Raw genomic sequence first — 19,880 nt, 5'->3', positions numbered from 1 at the left:
ATGTGTGAACAGTTATCTTATGCCTATCATACCACTGAATGTTGGTAGCAGATAACTTGTTTCTTATTTTCTTCGCTCCACTGATGGGGAGAAATTGTGGTCAGGGGCCTCCACTGCAATTGGTTTAGGTGACTGAGACAAGGAGACTTTGGACTTTTGAGGTGATGAGATTTAGATGAGATTTGGGACTTTCAATTGATATCACAATGGGATGAGACCTTGGAAACCTTGAGCTAGTGTGAATGTATTTTGCATTTGAGAGTGATGTGAATCTTTTGGCGTGGAAGGGTGGACTGTGACAGGCAGAATTTCCCGAATCCCCCTCAGAACACCAGTGTGTTCCATCCCAATCTCCAGAAGCTGTGACTATGATGAAACATTACTTTCATGACTCTGCTGTGATATATAGCACAGTTAACTTTAGGATATGGGATCATGCAAGTGGGTCTGATTTCATCACACAAGCCCTTAAAACAAAAGAAAAAAGGCAGAATACCCAATGCACAAGGAAGATTCCATGCGTCATTGCTTGTTTGAAGGTGGAGGGAGCCACCTGAGAAAGGATGTTTAGGGATCTGTGAGAGGTTCCAGCCAGCAGAGAAATGAGGATCTCAGCCTTACAACTCACAAAGGAGCTGGATTCTGTCAGCTTCAATGAGCTTGGAAGTGGATTTCTTCCCAGAGCCTACATATGAGAACTCAGTCTGTCTGACACATTGATCTCAGTCTTGTTGAGCCTTTCTGGACTTCTGACTTACAGAGCTGTGAGCTAATATGTGTGTGTTCTTTCACAATAAGTTTGTGGTAATTTGCTGTGCAACAATGGAAAATGAACATATATGGTAAATGTAAAGGAACTGCTGAAGAATACCATTTAAAGAAAATAATATCATATTAGAAGATGACAATGAACAAGAAAAGAAATGATTTTCTGGAACTTAAAACATGAATTTTCAAATAAACAATTTAGGGAAATTGAAATAGACCATGATCAAATATAAAATTGTGGCCTATATTATCAAAAGTGATATCCTCAAGTAAAGATAAATAAATGGAAATAGTGAAAGAAATGCAAACAAAAAGAGCAAGAGTTTGCAATCTATGTGTAAAACTAAATAGAAGTAGGACAAAAGTACTAAATGAGACAAAAAAGGAAACTTATAATGCTAAAGTCAGTAATGCCCAGTAAAATGAACCAATTGCTAATATCCGTACCTGAAATATAGCAGCAACCTTTACAAAGCAGAAACTATATGAGATAAAAGGAGAAATAATAGACACACACCAAAAATTGGAGACTTAAAAATGTGTCTCCAGGAAGGGGAACATCACACACCGGGGCCTATTGTGGGGAGGGGGGAAAGGGGAGGGAAAGCATTAGGAGATATACCTAATGTAAATGATGAGTTAATGGGTGCAGCACACTAACATGGCACATGTATACATATGTAACAAACCTGCACGTTGTGCACATGTACCCTAGAACTTAAAGTATAATAATAAAAAAAATGTGTCTCTCAGTCCTAGATAGATCAAGTAGTCAAAAATTAGTAAGGATCTAAAGAAATAAACTACATAATCAACAGGTGTGTATTCTGGATGTTAAAAAGAAAAAACTACATAATCAATGAAGCTACAAAGAAAAACAAAAATTTCAAAAACTGAAACAATACAAACACAGTTACCTGATCACAATTCAATAAAAGTAAATAACATAAAATCACCCTCCTCCCTTGAAATGTAAACAACTGTATTAAGTAACTCTTGCATCAAAGAGAAAAACAGAATTAAATTACAGAATTTCTAGAAAATAGTATTAATGAAAAGATAATACATAAGAATTTTTGAGCATAGTTAAATAGAGGCAAATTCATAATACTAAATAATTATAACAAGAATGAAAAATAAAAGTAGGCCAGGCGCGGTGACTCACGCCTGTAATCCCAGCACTTCGGGAGGCCGAGGAGAGCGGATCACGAGGTCAGGAGATTGAGACCATCCTGGCTAACATGGTGAAACCCCATCTCTACTAAAAAAAAAAAAAAAAAAAAATACAAACAATTAGCTGGGCTTGGTGGCGGGCGCCTGTAGTCTCAGCTACTTGGGAGGCTGAGGCAGGATTATGGCGTGAACCCGGGAGGTGGAGCTTGCAGTGAGCAGAGACCGTGCGCCACTGCACTCCTGCCTGGGCAACAGAGTGAGACTCCGTCTCAAAAATAAAAAGGAAAAAGAAAAGTAAGTGAATTTAATATCCACTTTAATGAACTAACAAAGAACAACGAAGGAGAGTGAAAGAAAAATCAGTAGAAAGCAACAAATCACCTGGTTCATTTAAAATAATCGAAAAAGTTATAAACTATTAGATGTACTAAAATAAAGGAAAAAGGAAAAACAACGAAGGAAAGTTCGGAAAGTGCAAAATAAAAAATGGCAAGGGAATGAAAGCTATGAAATCACAAGTAGAAAGAAAGAAGGGAAGAGAGAGAAAAACATGAGAAATTGTGTGTATAATTCTATGTGAATACATTTTAAAATTAGATGAATTGAATACTTTAGTAGTAAAATATAATCTACGTCAAACAACTCTAGTATAGACAGAAATTCTGGAAAAATAATTTTCTTAGGGAAAAAATATGTAACATTATAAAAGAACTCAACCATAAAAAACACCAGGCAAAGTGATTTCAGAGAAATAGTTCTACCAAATCTTTATAGAAGAGGTAATACTAGTATTACTAAAAATCTTGTTGAATATACAGAAAAAAGAAAATCCTCCAAACTGTTTTTAAGAGACATGTACCTGTATATTAACACTTGATAAACAATGAGCAAAAAAGAAAACCATACACTAATATTTTAGATGAGGATTAATGCAAAAATCTTTTAAAACCTAAACAGATAGATTCCAATAATACGTTAAAAACTGCATGCATCAGTGTCAAGTGGGGTTGATTTCAAGAATGTGAGAATGCTTCAATATTAGCAAATCAATAAACAATCTATAAGCAAAATGTTAAAAATGTAACCAATTCATATTAACATATCCTGGAAAAAAAAATAAGAATCATTTCCAGAGGTGCCTAAAAGACATTTCAAAAAATTCAACACCCATTCCTGATAAGGTCAATAGATAGACCAGGAATCATAGATACTTTTAGAGTACAATACATATACATATGCATAACTTCCAAATCTGACTCTTATTAATACTTAATGGGAAAACAGCAGCATTCTTGTTAAAGCAAGATAAGAATGCCTAATAAGCAAATGCTATTTAACATAGTTTTAGAAGTATGAGCCAAAGAAGGAAATTAGCTGCACAAGAATTAGGAAGAAAGACTTCTAAAATTTTATATCTAGGCTGGGTGCAGTGGCTCACACCTCTAATCCCAGCACTTTGGGAGGCAGAGGCCGGCACATTACTTGAGGCTAGGAGTTCAAGACCATCCTGGGCAACATAGCAAAACTCCATCACTGCTAAATATACACAAAATAGCCTGTAATCCCAGCTACTCGGGAGACTGAGGTGGGAGGATCACTTGAGCCTGGGAGGCAGAGGCTGCAGTGACCCAAGATTGAGTCACTGCACTCCAGCTTGGGTGACAGAAACTCTATCTCAAAATAATAATAATAATAATTTAAAAATAAAACTGGAAAACTCAAGAGAATACTGGGGAAACTATTTCAAACAAAAGAATGCAGTAAAAAAATCAGGGTATAAAATTAATACAAAGAAATCAATACAGCTTTGTATATCTAAAAGTTAAATGATGCAATGAAAGAAAAGACCCAGTTAAAATTACAACAGACAAAATGAAATACCTGTTCACAAACTTAACAGGAAATGTGAAAAAGCTAAATAAATAATAAAAATATAACTGAAATATCCCTGCAAGGCTCCACGTTAGATCTAAACAAGTGGAAAAATCTATAATGTTCATAGATAAGAAGACTCAATGTCATGAAGACAATTCTTTCTAGAGATTTTATAAATTTAACACAATTCCAATACAAGTACTAAGAAATTTTTTAAACTGGTGCTCCCCAAGTTGATTTTAAATTTCATGTAGAAAAGTAAACACACAAAAAGAGAGAATTATGAAAAAGAAGAGTATTGGTGGTGGGGATGATGACCAGTCCTGTCAGATAGTTAGATAGACAGATACTAGAAATTGTTTACGTGAGTATGCCATGAGTGCATGAATAGATAAGTGAAACATAGCACAAAATTTATTCCAATGCACATAGACATTTGGTATATGATAAAAAAGGTATCTCATATCTGTAGGAAAAGTTGGACTTCTTAATTAATGGTGTTGAGACATTTGAAGAAAGATACAATTAAATCTGCACTTCACTTCATCTACCAGCATAAACTCCAAATTGTTGAAGATCTGTATGTAAAAACTGAAAGCATTCAATCCTGAGAGTAGACATGGATAACTCCTTTATACATTAGAAATAAGACCTTACTAACTATGACTCAAAATTCATAAGCAATTTAAAATAATTAAGTTCAGTTATACAAAAAATCCTTTACTGAAAAAAATCACCATATACAAAATCAAAATATGGATTTAAAATATTAGAAATTTAGATTAGAAAAGATTGTTACCACTAAAATACAAGCAGCTACTAAACTTGAGGAAAACACCACCAATAACCCAACAGAAAAATGAACAAAGCATACAAACAAGTAACTCACAGAAGAAAAATGGTATTTAAACATAAGAAGATCCTCAATCTCACTCATAAGATATATAAAAATTAAATGAAATTATCATTTCTCATGTTAGTTTGATGAAAATCTAAAGATTTGGAAGTAGAGAATTTTGGCAAGTCTGTGGGGGAAATAGTCACATTCATATTTTTGGTAGAAATGCGGTGTTGTACAAACCCAATTGAAGGGCATTTGGCAATATCTTTAAAAATTATATATGCATTTATCCTTTTTATAGCAATCTCACTTCTAAGAATCTAGCCTAAAAATACACTGGAAAAATATGAAATAACTTATGCTCTAGATTATTCACTGTGACATTTTTTTTAGAATTGTAGAAGTTTGAAATCAACCTCAATGTCCATCAATTTGAGACTGGTTGAATAACATATGGTACATTCATATAATATAATATTGTGCAGCTATAAAAAATGAGGAAGGCTTTTATACACTCATGTGGAGAACCAGAATGTATTTCTAAGTGACAAGAGCTAAGTACAGAAAAATATATATGATATTGTACCTTTTGGGGTTAAACATATAAATGTAGATGTAATTAGTATATTTGAAAAAAGGAAACATTAAAGAACAAACTGAAGGCTGGGCGCGGTGGCTCAAGCCTGTAATCTCAGCACTTTGGGAGGCCAAGACGGGCGGATCACGAGGTCAGGAGATCGAGACCATCTTGGCTAACCCGGTGAAATCCCGTCTCTACTAAAATATGCAAAAAACTAGCCAGGCGAGGTGGCGGGCGCCTGTAGTCCCAGCTACTTGGGAGGCTGAGGCAGGAGAATGGCGTAAACCCAGGAGGTGGAGCTTGCAGTGAGCTGTGATCTGGCCACTGCACTCCAGCCTGGGCGACAGAGCGAGACTCCATCTCAAAGAAAAAAAGAAAAAGAACAAACTGAAAATGAATAAAATCGTTACCTAAGTAGGAGGCCAGAGAGGACAGTGACAGAAATGTGGCTTCTCTGAATATTGGTTGGTTATATAGTTTTGACTTTAGAATAATGTAAATGTTTTACATACTTAAAAATTTAAATAGATTCAAAAAAAGAAAGCAATTCTTAAAGATTGTTTAAAAAAAGTATAAACATCTGTTACTGACAGAGATACATAAAGAATATTTTCTTACACATTAGTGGTGTGAATTAAAACATTTTTTAAAGCAACCTGCCTGGCAATAGCTATTAAAATGGAATGTAGTGTGTGTATGTGTGTGTGTGTGTGCCCGCCCGCGTGTGCACGTGCGCATGTGCATGTGCGTGTGCCTGTATATGTGTGTGTGTTTGTGTATGCATGCATGTTGAACAATCCCATTCCTGGGGCTCTATAACAGAGAAATAAAAAAAAAGGATATATGAACATCAGCACTGATTGCAGCAAAAACCTGGAGGTGAAGTTCTGGGATTTTATGGCAATGGTTGACAAATTCACAGGGTGTCCACACTATGAAGTACTACATAGCCATAAAAAGAATGAGTTGGAACTCTACTGGTCGACTTAGAGAAATTTCTGTAAATACTTTTAAATAAGAAAGACAAGATACAGAAAAGTAGGCATAGGATAAATCTTATGTTTTATGTGTATGTATTTATGCATATTTGTGTGTGTGTGTGTGTGTTGTTATATAATCATAAAGAAAATATGGCTGACAATACTGAACGCCGTCAATAGAAATTAACGATGGAGTTGGGACAAATGTGAAGTCATGGGAAGGCCAAGCAAAAAATGGAAGGAACAAAACTGCTTTAAAACAAATGAAAACACACACACACTCTCTCTCTCTCTCACACACACACAGAGTCTGATTGCATTTCACTTTTCTGTATAATTATATATATATGTGTGTGTGTGTATATATAGCCTATATAACAAAACAGGTTAACAGGTAAGAAAAGGAAGACATACAGTTATAATCTTAAATATGGTATGAATAATTAACATGGGCTCAAAGCTGTTTAGAGAAAAGAGTGTGAGAAAAAGAAAAAAGGAGAAAGAATCAGGACTGGAAGACTAGAGGAAGCTGGAAAAAGAAAGATTTGGAAGAGTGTGAATATAGGAGGCTTCAAGAACCAGTGCTCCACAGGAAAAATATAAGCTTCATGTCACAGTGTATGGCCCAGAGACTTGTTAACATCCTCTCTCAGCTGTGGCTTCCTCTATGAAGCCTTTTCTCTTGACCCAAGCAAAAATAATCTCTTTCTTCTTAATATCACCTGTGATCTACTGTGAACTTGCAAACATCCCACTGGCTGTAATCATGTATGTGTGTTTTCTCTCCTTTGATCTCCTTGTCATCTTTGTTGTTATGATTTGGTAAGCTCTGCATGTATCTCAATGTATGCATCTAGAAGTCACTATATAATATTTGCTAAATGAATTGATAAGGTTAGAATCTAAGTCTTCTTTCTTTAAGGCCACTCTGCTGCCGTAAAGGGAATTCACAAATTAAAGAGTGGAGATTATAGTGGAAGGTTCTGAAACACTTATTTGCAATATCCCAAAAGAGTAGAGATACTCTCCTGGGAAGTAAATAATGGAATTATGGCAGCAGGTTGGGAGCTAGGTGAGGGGCAAATAGAATGAGATCAGCTTTCTTTGCAGTTCTTTAGTCTATATAGCTGTGAAGCTCTATATAAATTGACATAGCATTAGCATAATTAAATGTCCATTCTCCTACTTGGGCAACTAAGATTGGGAGAAGGAGCTAGAGTATATTATCTTTGGTTACTGCATTTGTAAGCTTGGAAATTGGAAGTTTAAGAAATTGGGACAAAGTCAGTTTCTTTCACCTTAGAGTCCCAAGAGAAGATCTGTGCTGTAGACCACCTCCACCTGAAGAAAACAAAGACCTGAGCTCTAGGAAGCTTGAAATCTCCCTTTTCTGCTCTCCACCTTTTGACTTTGCTTGTTTTCCCCATCCTTAGTTTAAATCACATGTCTATGTTATACATCCTCTCTCCTTCAGAGTAAGAGCACACACTTAGCACCCAGCCAAAGCTTTTCCATCATCGCTATTTTATTCTCCTCATTCCTTATTGAAGCCACCAGCTTTGGGGCTTAAATTGCTTATGTCTGGTTTTAATTCATTTAAAAAATACTAAATCTATTCACCAGTGTTGAGTTATAGGAACAGAGCAATAAAGTGTGTGCCTTTCTATTTCAGGCATCTAGGTGCATAAATATCTCTAAGCAATAAAATCTTTGAATTTCATCCTTTTTAAATGGTAAATTCCCTATGTGAGGTTGAAAGTCTAAGAAAAATGTTATGTTTTAATAATACAGTATTACTTAACCATTTCAATCACTTCAACCACATATTATTACAATGTATGAATTTCTTTCCTGAGTATTTCTTTGCTTATGCATGTGGTTTTGAAAACAGGAAGAAATCTTCAATCCTAAAAATAGAATAGTAATGAAGGTAGTCCTGTATAAGAGCTATCTTGAAATAAACCATATGAACAAGAGCTCATTCTTTTGAAAAATATCTTTTGCAGGCATGGTTGGAGGATTTAAGGTACTTCCCTTCCCTTAAATAAAGTTCATATAAGATACTGCAAATAAGGGCTGGCAAGCCATTCTTATGGCCTAAGACTGCCATGAGCAGTCAGTTGTGTATTATAGGTAAAATTTATTTCATCTATTGTTTGGATTGGAGCTCAGTATAAATTTTAATTTGGCCCCACTGTGGTATAGTTTCGAGGCCTATTATTAGATAGATCATTCTCTCTTATTTAGAAATGTTTTATGTAACAATTTTCCAAAATAGTTTTTAATAAATTATCTCTCTGACAGGTTTTTCTCACCAAGATAATTAATTTTATATTTTTCCCCATCATTAAATATTTTAAATATGCAAGTCTGCTGGCATTTAATACTGTCTATCACAGTAGTGCCAAAAAACCCTGCAGAATCTTGTTTTTAGAGACTTTGTTCACAGGCTTTCTTAACAAGGTGTAATTTGCATAAAATAAGCTTAAATTGATTACATATTTCTGATAAGACTTTCTATTTCACAAGACTGGGTTTGGGAGAAGGCATCTGTGTGTCACCACTGGCTGGCGTTCCTCCCTCTGGTAAAATGGCTGTCTGCCACCTTGAGCCCAGAACAATGCATTGAAGTCATGAAATAATTTGTCAATGTTCCTTTTAACACTGTAGTCATACATTCCATGATTATTAAACTTGTACATACCTGATTAGCAAACTCCAACCAAAAAAAGATAAGCAAACAAAACAAAACAAACACACAAAAAAGAAAGAAAAACAAAAGAAAAGAAAAAGTTTTTATAATTAATTCTCCATATCCTAGGCTTCACGGTAGTGACACTAGAAGTGTACAAGATATGATCATGAGAAATGTTTGTTTGGCTGTTTGGGGGTGAATTACAATGGAAGTTATTTATTCAGCAACCAAGAGTCAGTTCAAAGTTCTAAAGCTCATAAAAATTTAAATGCATTTCTTCTATCTGCTCAGAAAATCACACACATTCCTTTCCTTCAATAATATTTAAATACTGTGTGTCTACTAGTAACAGGACTAGATGCTTGACCAGAGAGGCAGAAGAGAAACAAAATAAAACCTGTTTCTGGTAAGAACCTATTGTATACCAGAGGAGACACGCACTAACCACATAATCACAGGGTCAATGTAAAATTACAAATTGAGACACAATGCAAAACAAAAAATGTTGCAAACTCACCTAAGACAGTTTGGTAGTTCACAATGATAAGGTGATTTACGGTAGATAAAAGTGGGCTTCAATAATTAAGGTTGGAGAGGTTTGCAGTTCTCTGCACTTACCTTCTCACCGCCAGATGTCAGTTACAGTGACAGTAAGTCTCAGATGGAATTCTGTCACACAAATGATTATCAGCTGACTGGCATCCAAAAAGAAAAAAAAAAGAGCATCCATATAACCTGGTCTGTAAACTTGATGAAGTCCCAGCCTTCAGCTGTTAAATGTAGGCAGTGCGACTCAGATGCCATAGGAATCACTGGGGATCTTGTCAAAATGTGGTCTGTCTGGAATGGGGCCTGAGAGTTGACATTTCTGGCCACCTCCCAGGTATTGCTGATGCTACTGTCTCCACACCACATTTTGAGCAGCAAGGCTTTCAAATTTTACTTATTTATTTATTTTTATTTGAGACAGAGTCTCGCTCTATGCCCCAGGCTAGAGTGCAGTGGCGTGATCTTGGCTCACTGCAACTTCCGTCTCCCAGGTTCCAGTGATTCTCTTGCCTCAGCCTCCCAAATAGCTGAAATCACAGATGTGTACCACCACGCCCGCTAGTTTTTGAATTTTTAGTAGAGACAGGGTTTCACCATGTTAGCCATGCTTGTCTCGAACTCCTGACCTCAGGGGATTTGCCCGGCTTGGCCTCCCAAAGTTCTGGGATTATAGGCAAGAGCCGCTGCGCCTGGCAACAAGGCTTTTAAATGCTCTGACAAAGCACATGATACAAAAGATTCACTTGAAATTAATGTGATAATATTCAGACACCAGGATTCAGGTATCAGCATCCTCTTTAAGCTTCTGCACTGAGAACCAGATGGACTTCTAAACCTAAAGCAGCCTTCTGAAGAGTTCATGCTGCTGGCCTTGCTCAATTCTTTATTTTGTTTCTGTGAAGGCAAGAGAACTTGTACAAGATTTCTAGCCAGTCCACACTGTTCAAAATGCCACTCATTAAGTTAATGAAACATTATTTTAAAAACTATAAAAAGTATGATTAATATTTTAACAATATTTTTAAAGTGCTGATTATTAAACCCTCTGGTGGAATAGAGATAGAGATCATTGAAGACTTTGTGTAGATGCCTCGAGTGTAGATTTTCTATTAGTTTTCAAATGCTCACTAATCATATCTTGAGTGTGTATTTTAGATTAAGGCCCTTCTACTATGAATTAAACATCTCCAAGATGCAGATCAAGACAAACATCACTCTATGTATGTTGAAGTATTTACAAGTATTTACAGACAACATAAATTGTCTATAACCTGCCTTCTGACCATGCCTATAAGGAACATGGCGCAGATGGGAGTCACTTCCCTGGGGAAGAGCTGAAATCTGCAGGATGAGGAATGTGCCTTGGAGATGAGAGTCAAAGGGAACAGCACATGCAAAGCAGGTGCTCTTGTAACAGGGCAGAGCCACTGCCTTACAGTATACCACCGTCACATAATTATGTAGGTCACAGCAAGTCTCCCATGGCGGACAAAATACACAGCCCTCTGTTCTTCTTTCCCTTGGGGCCTAGAGTCTCGGTCCTAGAATATGGTTGGCAGCTGCGGAGTCACAGTTCCCTCTGTGATTAAGCTGCAAAACTGACCTTCCTAATCATTTAGTTTTGTCCTCTGCCTGACTGACTGTGCCCCAGTTCACACCTGGACAGATAGACAGTCATTACCCTGTGGCCATTAAGGAATTGCCTCCAGCTTCTGGGAGAGAAATTCATTGAGTCAGCTAAGCATGTCATCTGTTAGCAATACAAAATTTTGCATTTGGTTCAAGAGGTGCTTTTGTGGCTCATTGAAATTCACATGATTCAAGACAAAACCTGTTGATGGATGACAGTTATTTTGGTGTATCCATAAAAACAGTACTGTTAAGTGACAACAGCATGAACACAGTTTCAAATGAATGAATTTTTAATATGGAGGAACTGCTATTATATAAGATTTGTCCTTAAAGTGAGATGTTATTAGTATTTTTATACCATACTTTTTCTGATTTAATTCAAGTTAGTTCAAAATGTGATCACACGTAATACACAAATGTTTGTTCTTTATATATGTTTCTTAGAACCCATTGTCAATATGGTATGCTCTTTGAATTTTTCTTCTTGGATGCATATTTTGCTGAACTATGCCCATAGTCGATCATTTTTATCTCCTGACAGTCCCCTCTTCCCATCCCGTCTTACTAAAGATGAGTGTTTCATGCATTAGGAAAAGGAGGGGGCAGGAAAAGGGATATAGATCAGCTTCTGTGGTAGTGTTAAAGGTTTAGTTTGTTTGTAAAACTAGCAAGCCTGTTTGAGGATGCAAGTGCATCACCTTCAGAATTATATTTAACCTCAAGAAGCAACAGCAAAAGAAATATATACATACTTATATACACACACACATAATATTCATCTCCACCTTAATGAAGATAAATATCCAGGTTAAGGTTATTGGAGATAAGGGTGGGAAGAGCTCTTACATACATGCACCTTATCTCCACAAGTCAAGTCTAGATGACACTGCGGGTTACAGCATACCTTACAGTAACTTTAGTTTTTCAGAAATTGACTCACCTTTGACTGTGTGAGGATTTATTGGCTTAGGTGATAAGCTCTTTAATAACGAAGAAAAAGTGTGATTGGTTTAACTGCTAACTCTACTGTTGGCTTTGGGGTCTGTTTAAACCAAGAGGTGCCTGGAGGAGTGAAATGCCTGTGTACGTGTGTTCCATTATCTGCCCCATCATCTCGTGAGGCTACTCTGTTATCTCCATGGTGTCTACCAGGCTTATTCAGAACTGGTACTGGCTAGAAATAGAAATAGCTTCAAAAATGTTTAGATAAATTCATGGATGGGCATGTAATTAATTATTAAGGGAGGCTGGCATAGTTTGTGTTACCTTGCTGGTCTTTTTGTGGTTGAGATCAGAGGCAATAAGCAGGCTCTCCTGCCAAATTGCTATCACAGGCAAAAAGGGGGATTGCAAAGACTGACCTGATGAATGAACATTTTTATGACCTTTTATATCACCTTCTATTTTTAAGAAAGGGAGCAAAAACATAATATCTTGAGGAGATTTGCTTAAGCAGTTTAAACTAAGTTGGATGGGAAGGATGGTCTATCATTACTGAGCCAGGAAAGATACAGTCTTAAAAGCCAGGGCTGGCTGGGCGCGGTGGCTCATGCCTGTAATCCCAACACTTTGGGAGACTGAGGCGGGCGGATCACAAGGTCAGAAGATTGAGACCATCCTGGCTAACATGGTGAAACCTTGTCTCTACTGAAAACACAAAAAAATTAGCCGGGCATGGTGGCGGGCGCCTGTAGTCCCAGCTACTCTGGAGGCTGAGGCAGGAGAATGGTGTGAACCCGGGAGGCGGAGCTTGCAGTGAGCCGAGATCTCGCCACTGAACTCCAGCCTGGGTGACAGAGCAAGACTCCATCTCGAAAAAGAAAAAAAAAAGCCAGGGCTGCCAAAATTGCCAAGTTGCAAATACAGCGTTAGTCAAAAATGTAATTCTGAAACATTGAAGAGATTTGCTGGGTATGCAACTATTTTTAGAGTCAAAAACCTAAAAAGTAATTGTGAAGTTGTCTGAGGAGTGGATGCCAGTTCATTACTCCATTCTGCTTTTAGATGTATTTGACATTTTCCATAATAAAAATGTTAAAGTGATTGTTAGTAATAGCATCATGGAATAAGAGGGACTATAAAAAGTGGATGTTGGCGGTACCAATTAGTACCTAAACCTGTTATCATTTATTCATATTTAGCACTCATCCAGTCAATGGGCCAAGAGTCAACATAAACTTGAAAAGTTGGCATCACAGTTTCCAGGGCTATCATGGATTGTCCAAGCAGGGTTGGCAAGAGCAGTTTGCTCAGGCTGCCCAGAATGGGTTACTGCCAAGAACAGGAAAAAGTTGAGAGGCAAGAGAAATCCTCTGGCTGCCTAATATGGGCACAGTCCCTGGTAGGACTCAGGTTAGAGATTGGGAGCCTGGTTGATATCAAAGGAAAAACAAGAGAGAAAGGACTAAGAGTAATGACAGAGGGAAGGGGTTAGATGAAAATAAGCAGAGATTACAAGGCCAATCCCCAGGTTCTCTCTCCCATACTGGAGCTTAGTACTTTGTATTGAAGTGATCTGGTTTGGATGTGTGTCCCCTCCAAATCTCATGTTGAAATGTGATTCCCAATGTTGGAGGTGGGGCCTGGTGGGAGATGATTGGATCATGAGGTAGATCCCTCATGGATGATTTATCACCATCCCTTCGGTGATAAGTGAGTTCTGGCTCAGAGTTGAAAAAGCTTGTTTAAAAGAGTCTGGGTCCTCTCCTCCCTCTTACTCCCTCTCTTGCCATGTAATACATTTGCTCACCCTTTAACTCTCACTATGATTGGAAGCTTCCTGTGGCCTCACCAGAAATACAGGCACCATGCTTCCTGTACAGCCTCCAGAACCATAAGCCAAAATAACCTCTTTCCTTTATCAATTACCCAGCCTCAGGTAGTCCTTTGTAGCAATGCATAAATAGACTAACACATGGAATTTCCTCATTATATGAGAAGCCATAAAGCCTGCATGGAATCAAGAGCTACCTGCCCAGCCACACCAAGTCTAAAAGGAATCTTTTTCCCCCTTTGGAATCATAGATTTTGCATAGACTTTAACTCTCTCCAAGTCTTCCAGTCTGAACATCACTGGAGATTTCAAAGAGATGATGGAGTAAGGGCAAAGTACATTTTTCGAATGAATCCTAGTTCTTCTCAAAGCTCAGCACAAATTCAAGAGGTTAGCTAAAAGGAAGAGTTCCCACCTTTTGTTATCAGTCTCCCTCCAGTTCTCAGTGTTAGCCTCTCTGGTGTAAGAAAGTGAGATTTATTCCAGATCTTGTCTGGCCATAATGACAAGTACTAAAAATGCCTGCTCCTGATCAATGCTGGAGGCTATTTAGAATTTGACTGTTTTGTCACATGTGTGTCTCTCATTCATGTGTCCATTTGTCTACATTCACTGACTATTTCTTGCGTCTACACAGAGTAAAAGGCCTTAAGAATAAAATTCTAAATAAAATATAATTCTTGCCTTCAAGTGCTTAGAGATTTGTTCTGATGATGTTTTGGGTGAAGTTTCATCATGATGAAAACAGTGGATACCTCTTTGCTAAAAGATTGCTCCTGTGGTATACATGGCAGGGCTCCTCATTGCACACCCTTCACTTTTTCCATTACCTTCATAAGGTAACGACACAGGAGCAGATGGTCAGAAACACACAAAAATGCAGAATATTATGCTTTACCTGACTACCCCTATCAATTTTTCTATTTTTATGTGTGTGTGTGTGGCTCAGGTTACTGAGTAAATTTTCAAAACTTAATCCAGTTGAGAGTAGAGATAATACAAACTCATCTGCATGGGATAGCACAATGATTTGCAGCAAGGAAAGAGAGAAATACAGCACAGACCTCTCTAGATCATCTGGATCTGTAACCAGATGTTTTCTGATTCCAGAAGCCTCACAATTTGGCTGTATGAAATTTCTGCATTTTATTGGCTTACATGTCTCTGAGCCATTCTTTATACAACTCTTTTCTACAGTGAGTTATATCTTTCATAACAACAACAACAACAACAAAAATCATGCCTGACAAGCTGCAAGTTGAGGCAGAGACAATTTTATCTAAAGTACTGAATGAATTCTCAGATAAATTCTCAGTAGTGTTTATCCAGAATTGTCGTTCTCTTTTCACTGCCAATCTTTTCCAGCTGTAACAGCAGTAGCATTTGCCTAGACTTCAGCAAATAGAGACACTGTACTGTCACATTGTTAGATGCTAGATTTAGAAGGCTGGAGCCATTCACTGAGACAATTTTCCTCTTTACACCAATTGTATTGGCTTCTCTTTCAAATAAGAACCAGAAATGGGAATGATATCTACCCTAATTTGACAAAACCACTCAAACATTTCACTTTCTAGGTCAGTGAGTTTTTTGTGCTTTTCAATTTTTCTCTTTTTAGTAACCTCATTACCCTCCTCAGTTTAGCTCTTAGTGAATCTCAGGATTGGAGAGAAAGTGTATTCAATTGGTATTGGAAATAATAAAAACCTTTGTATCTTTTGGATCTTTCCTTTTAAGAAATAGTAAAGGCAAGGTGTTTTCATTTCACAGTCACAGCAATTTATCACAGTCAGTGACCCTGGATGTCTTTTTGCTTCTGATAATAATCTCTTTATATTCACTTGGAGCCCTGGTCTGTAGTAATAACAGTAATAATTACAACCGTTTTACTTATTCCCTACTATAAGCTGGGCAGCATGTAAGACACTTTACATACACTTTTTCTGTTAATCCTTGCAGCCCGCCTGGGAAGGTGAATATTATTACTATGACTTTATGTACCAAGAAACTGAGGCAAAGAGTGAAGAAAACTGTTCAAGGTCATTTAGCTTCATATTACCTTGCATGACTAAGGTTCACGGTAATCAAAATCAGTTGTGGTCTGTCTCTTGAAATGTCCTCTTTGCTCAATGTATGCCCACCATCTATAGGCATATCTAGTTTTACTGTATTTCACTTTATCGTGTTTCTTAAGACATTGAAATTGCAAGTTTGTGGCAATTTATTGAACAAGACTATCAGTGCCATTTTGTAACAGCCTGTGCTCACTTTGTGTCTCTGTCTCACATTTTGGTAATTCTCACAATATTTCATACTTTTTCATTATTATTTTATTTGTTATAGTGATCTGTGTATTAGTCTGTTTTCACACTGCTGATAAAGACATAATTGAGACTGGGTAATTTATAAAGAAAAAGAGATTTAATGGACTCTCAGTTCCACGTGGCTGGGGAGGCCTCCCAATCAGGGTGGAAGGCAAAGGGCACATCTCACATGGTGGCAGGCAAGAGAGAACGAGAGCTAAGTGAAAGGAGAAATCCCTTATAAAACCATCAGATCTCATGAGACTTGTTCACTACAATGAGAATGGTACAGGGGAAACCACCTCCATGATTCAATTATCTCCCACCAGGTCCTTCCCACAACACGTGGGAATCATGGGAACTACAATTCAAGATGAGATTCAGGTGGGGACACTCAAAGCATATCAATCCATGATCAGTGATCTTTGATGTTCCTATTGTAATTGTTTTGGGGTACAATGGACCATGCCCATGTAAGATGGCAAAGTCAATGGATAAATATGTGTGTGTTTGACTGCTCCACCCACCTGCTGTTCCTCCGTGTCTCTCAGGTTCCTCAGGCCTTCCTATTCCCTGAGACACAACAATGTTGAAGTTAGGTTAGCTAATAACCCTATAATGTCCTCTAAGTGTTCAAGTGAAAGGAAGAGTAACACATCTCTCACTTTAAATCAGAAGCTAGAATTAACTAAGCTTAGTGAGGAAGGCATGTTAAATGTGAGATAGGCCAAAACTAGGCCCTTTATGCCAAACAGTTAGCTAAACTGCGAATGCAAATAAAAAGCTTTTGAAGGAAATTAAATGTGCTACTCCAGGAAACACATGAATGGTAAGAATGTGAAACAGCCTTATTGCTTATTTGGTTAGAAGACCAAACCAGGCACAACATTTCATTAAGGTAAAGCCTAATCCAGAGCAAGCCCTTAACTCTCTTTAAATCTATCAAAAGTAAGAGAGCTGAGGAAGCCACAAAAACATGCTGGAAGGTAGCAGAAGTTGGCTCATGAGGTTTAAGTAAGGATGCAATCTCCATAACATAAAGGTGCAAGGTAAAGCTGAAAGCACAGATGTAGAAGCTGCAGTAAGTTATCCAGAAGATCTAGCTAAGATCATTAATGTGAAGGTGGTTACACCAAACAATACATTTCCATTGGAGACAAAACAGCTTTATATCATAAGAAGATGTCATCTAGAACTTTCAGAGCTGGAGAGAAGTCAATGCCTGGCTTTGAAATTCAAAGGACAGGCTGACTTTCTTGACCCATGGGCTGTGGAATGGATGTTATATTAGATGTGAAAACAACATTAATCTCTTTGTATATCTCCATCAGAGCTCTTAGGTGACAGGCGCCTTGTCCATGAGCATTAGGGGCTAATGCAGCTGGTGACTTTAAGTTGGGGCTAATGCTTATTTAGCATTCTGAAAATCCTAGGCTCTTAAAAATTACACTTAATGTATTCTGTCTGTGCTCTCTAAATGGAACAACAAAGCCTAGGTAACAGCACATCTATTTACAGTATGGTTTCCTGAATATTTTAAGCTGATTTTTGAGACCTGCTTCTAAGAAAGAAAGAGTCCTTTCAAAATATTACTGCCCATTGACAATGTACCTGGTTACCCAAGAGGTTTGATGAAAATGTACAAGGAGATTAATGTTGTTTTCAAACCTGCTAACACAACATCCATTCAAAAGCCCATGGGTCAAGGAGTCATTTTGAGTTTAACGTCTGAGTTAAAAAATACATCTTGTGAGGCTATAGCTGCCGTAGATGGTCATTCCTCTGATGGATCTGGACAAAGTAAATTGAAAACCTTATAAAAAGGATTCACCATTCTAGATGATATTAAGAACACTCGTGATTCATGGGAGGAAATCAACAATGACAGAAGTTTTGAAAAAGTTGATTCTCCTTTTATTTGTTTCTATTTTTTTTTTTGAAACAGGATCTACTCCCATTGTGCAAGCTGGAGTACAGTGGCACAGTCTCCACTCACTGTGGTCTTGACCTTCCAAGCTCAAGTGATCCATCCACCTCAGACCCCCAAGTATCTGGAACTACAGGTACGTGCCACCATGCCTGGCTAATTTTTGTATTTTTTTTAGAGACAGAGTTTTGCCATTTTGCCGAGACTGGTCTCGATGTCCTGAGCTCAAGCGATCCATTCTCCTCAGCCTCCCAAAGTGCTGAGATTACAGGTGTGAGCCATCACGCCTGGCAGGAAAAAAAAGGTTGATTCTAACTCTCATGGATGACTTCAAGGGGTTCAAGACTTCAGTGCAGAAAGTCACTGAAGCTGTGGTGGAAAAGCAAGATAATTACAATTAGTAGTGAAGCCTGAATATGTGATTGAATTGCTGGAATTTCATGATAAAACTTTAATGGATAAAGAGTTTCTCCTTATGAATGAGCAAAGAAAGTGGTTTTTTGATATGGGATCTACTCCTGTTAAGGATGCTGTGAACATTGCTGACGTAAATGACAATAAACAATTTAGAATATTATCATTCCTGTGTTCCTGGGGCTGTCTTCACCCATTTTCCTCTCAAAGCTGAGTGCTTTTGTTAATCCTTTCCCTTCTTCAATTATCCTACTGTAAGTGAATAAACTATTTTTAACTACCTTTCACTCTTCTCCCGCTTTCTGAGGTTCTCTCACCTAGCCTTCTGTTATTAAGTTCAGGGTATAACTAAAAATATATGATTCTGTGGATTTTCTTCAAAATAATATAATGGTGGGAAAGTGGATGGTTTTAGGGTGGGGATTGGTCCTTGGTTGATGGGTTTGGTGGTGAGTGATGAGTACTTGAAGGTTTATTATACTACTTTGTTTCGTTTTTGTGTGTTCTAAGTTCTTCATAATGTAAAGCTAAAAGTAGCAAACAAACATTAACAACAATAAAAAACAGAGACCTGGCCATGAAAGTGAGCTTCAGGTCTCTCATAAAGATGAACATGACTTAAGAGCAGTTCCTGACAGATGGAAAAGGGAAAACTTTTTTAGGCTTGGAGGTGGAGACTAAAGGAGAGAAGAGAAAGGCAAGAGCTCAGCTGAAGATACCCAGCTCCCTGTATAAAAGAGCTTTCTCTTTTCCATCTGTCTTACTGGCTTGGAATCTGGAAGGGTTGGAGAGGGGCAAGAAAGTGGTGGAGGCCGAAGTGGGGGTTGTTAGAAAACATATCCCAGTGGGATCATAGGGACTTCACTTCCCTGGGCTTCCAAAGAAGCCTTTCTAAGTCGGGAGGTTTTTTTTGTTTGTCTTTTTGTTTTTGTTTTTGTTTGAGACAGAGTTTTGCTCTGTCGCCGAGGCTGAAGTGCAGGGGCGCGATCTCGGCTCATTGCAAGCTCCACGTCCCAGGTTCACGCCATTCTCCTGCCTCAGCCTCCCGAGTAGCTGGGACTACAGGCACCCGCCACCATGCGCGGCTAATTTTTTTTTTTTTTTTGTATATTTAGTAGAGTCTGGGTTTCACCGTGTTAGCCAGGATGGTCTTGATCTCCTGACCTCGGGATCTGGCCCTCTTCGCCTCCCAAAGTGCTGGGATTATAGGCGTGAGCCACCATGCCCTGCCATCAGAAGTTTTTTTGTATGTTTCCATGTCTCTTCACATTCAGCCCTGGAATGGGCTTGGAAGCCATGGAGCAATGTGGTTATGGGAGGCATCTTCTTAGTCACTCATTCATTCATTCATTTGCTCATTCATTCATTTC

This window comes from Papio anubis, chromosome 10 (genome assembly GCF_008728515.1).
Source record: "Papio anubis isolate 15944 chromosome 10, Panubis1.0, whole genome shotgun sequence".
NCBI lineage: Eukaryota > Metazoa > Chordata > Mammalia > Primates > Cercopithecidae > Papio > Papio anubis.
This window is presented reverse-complemented; position numbering follows the sequence as displayed.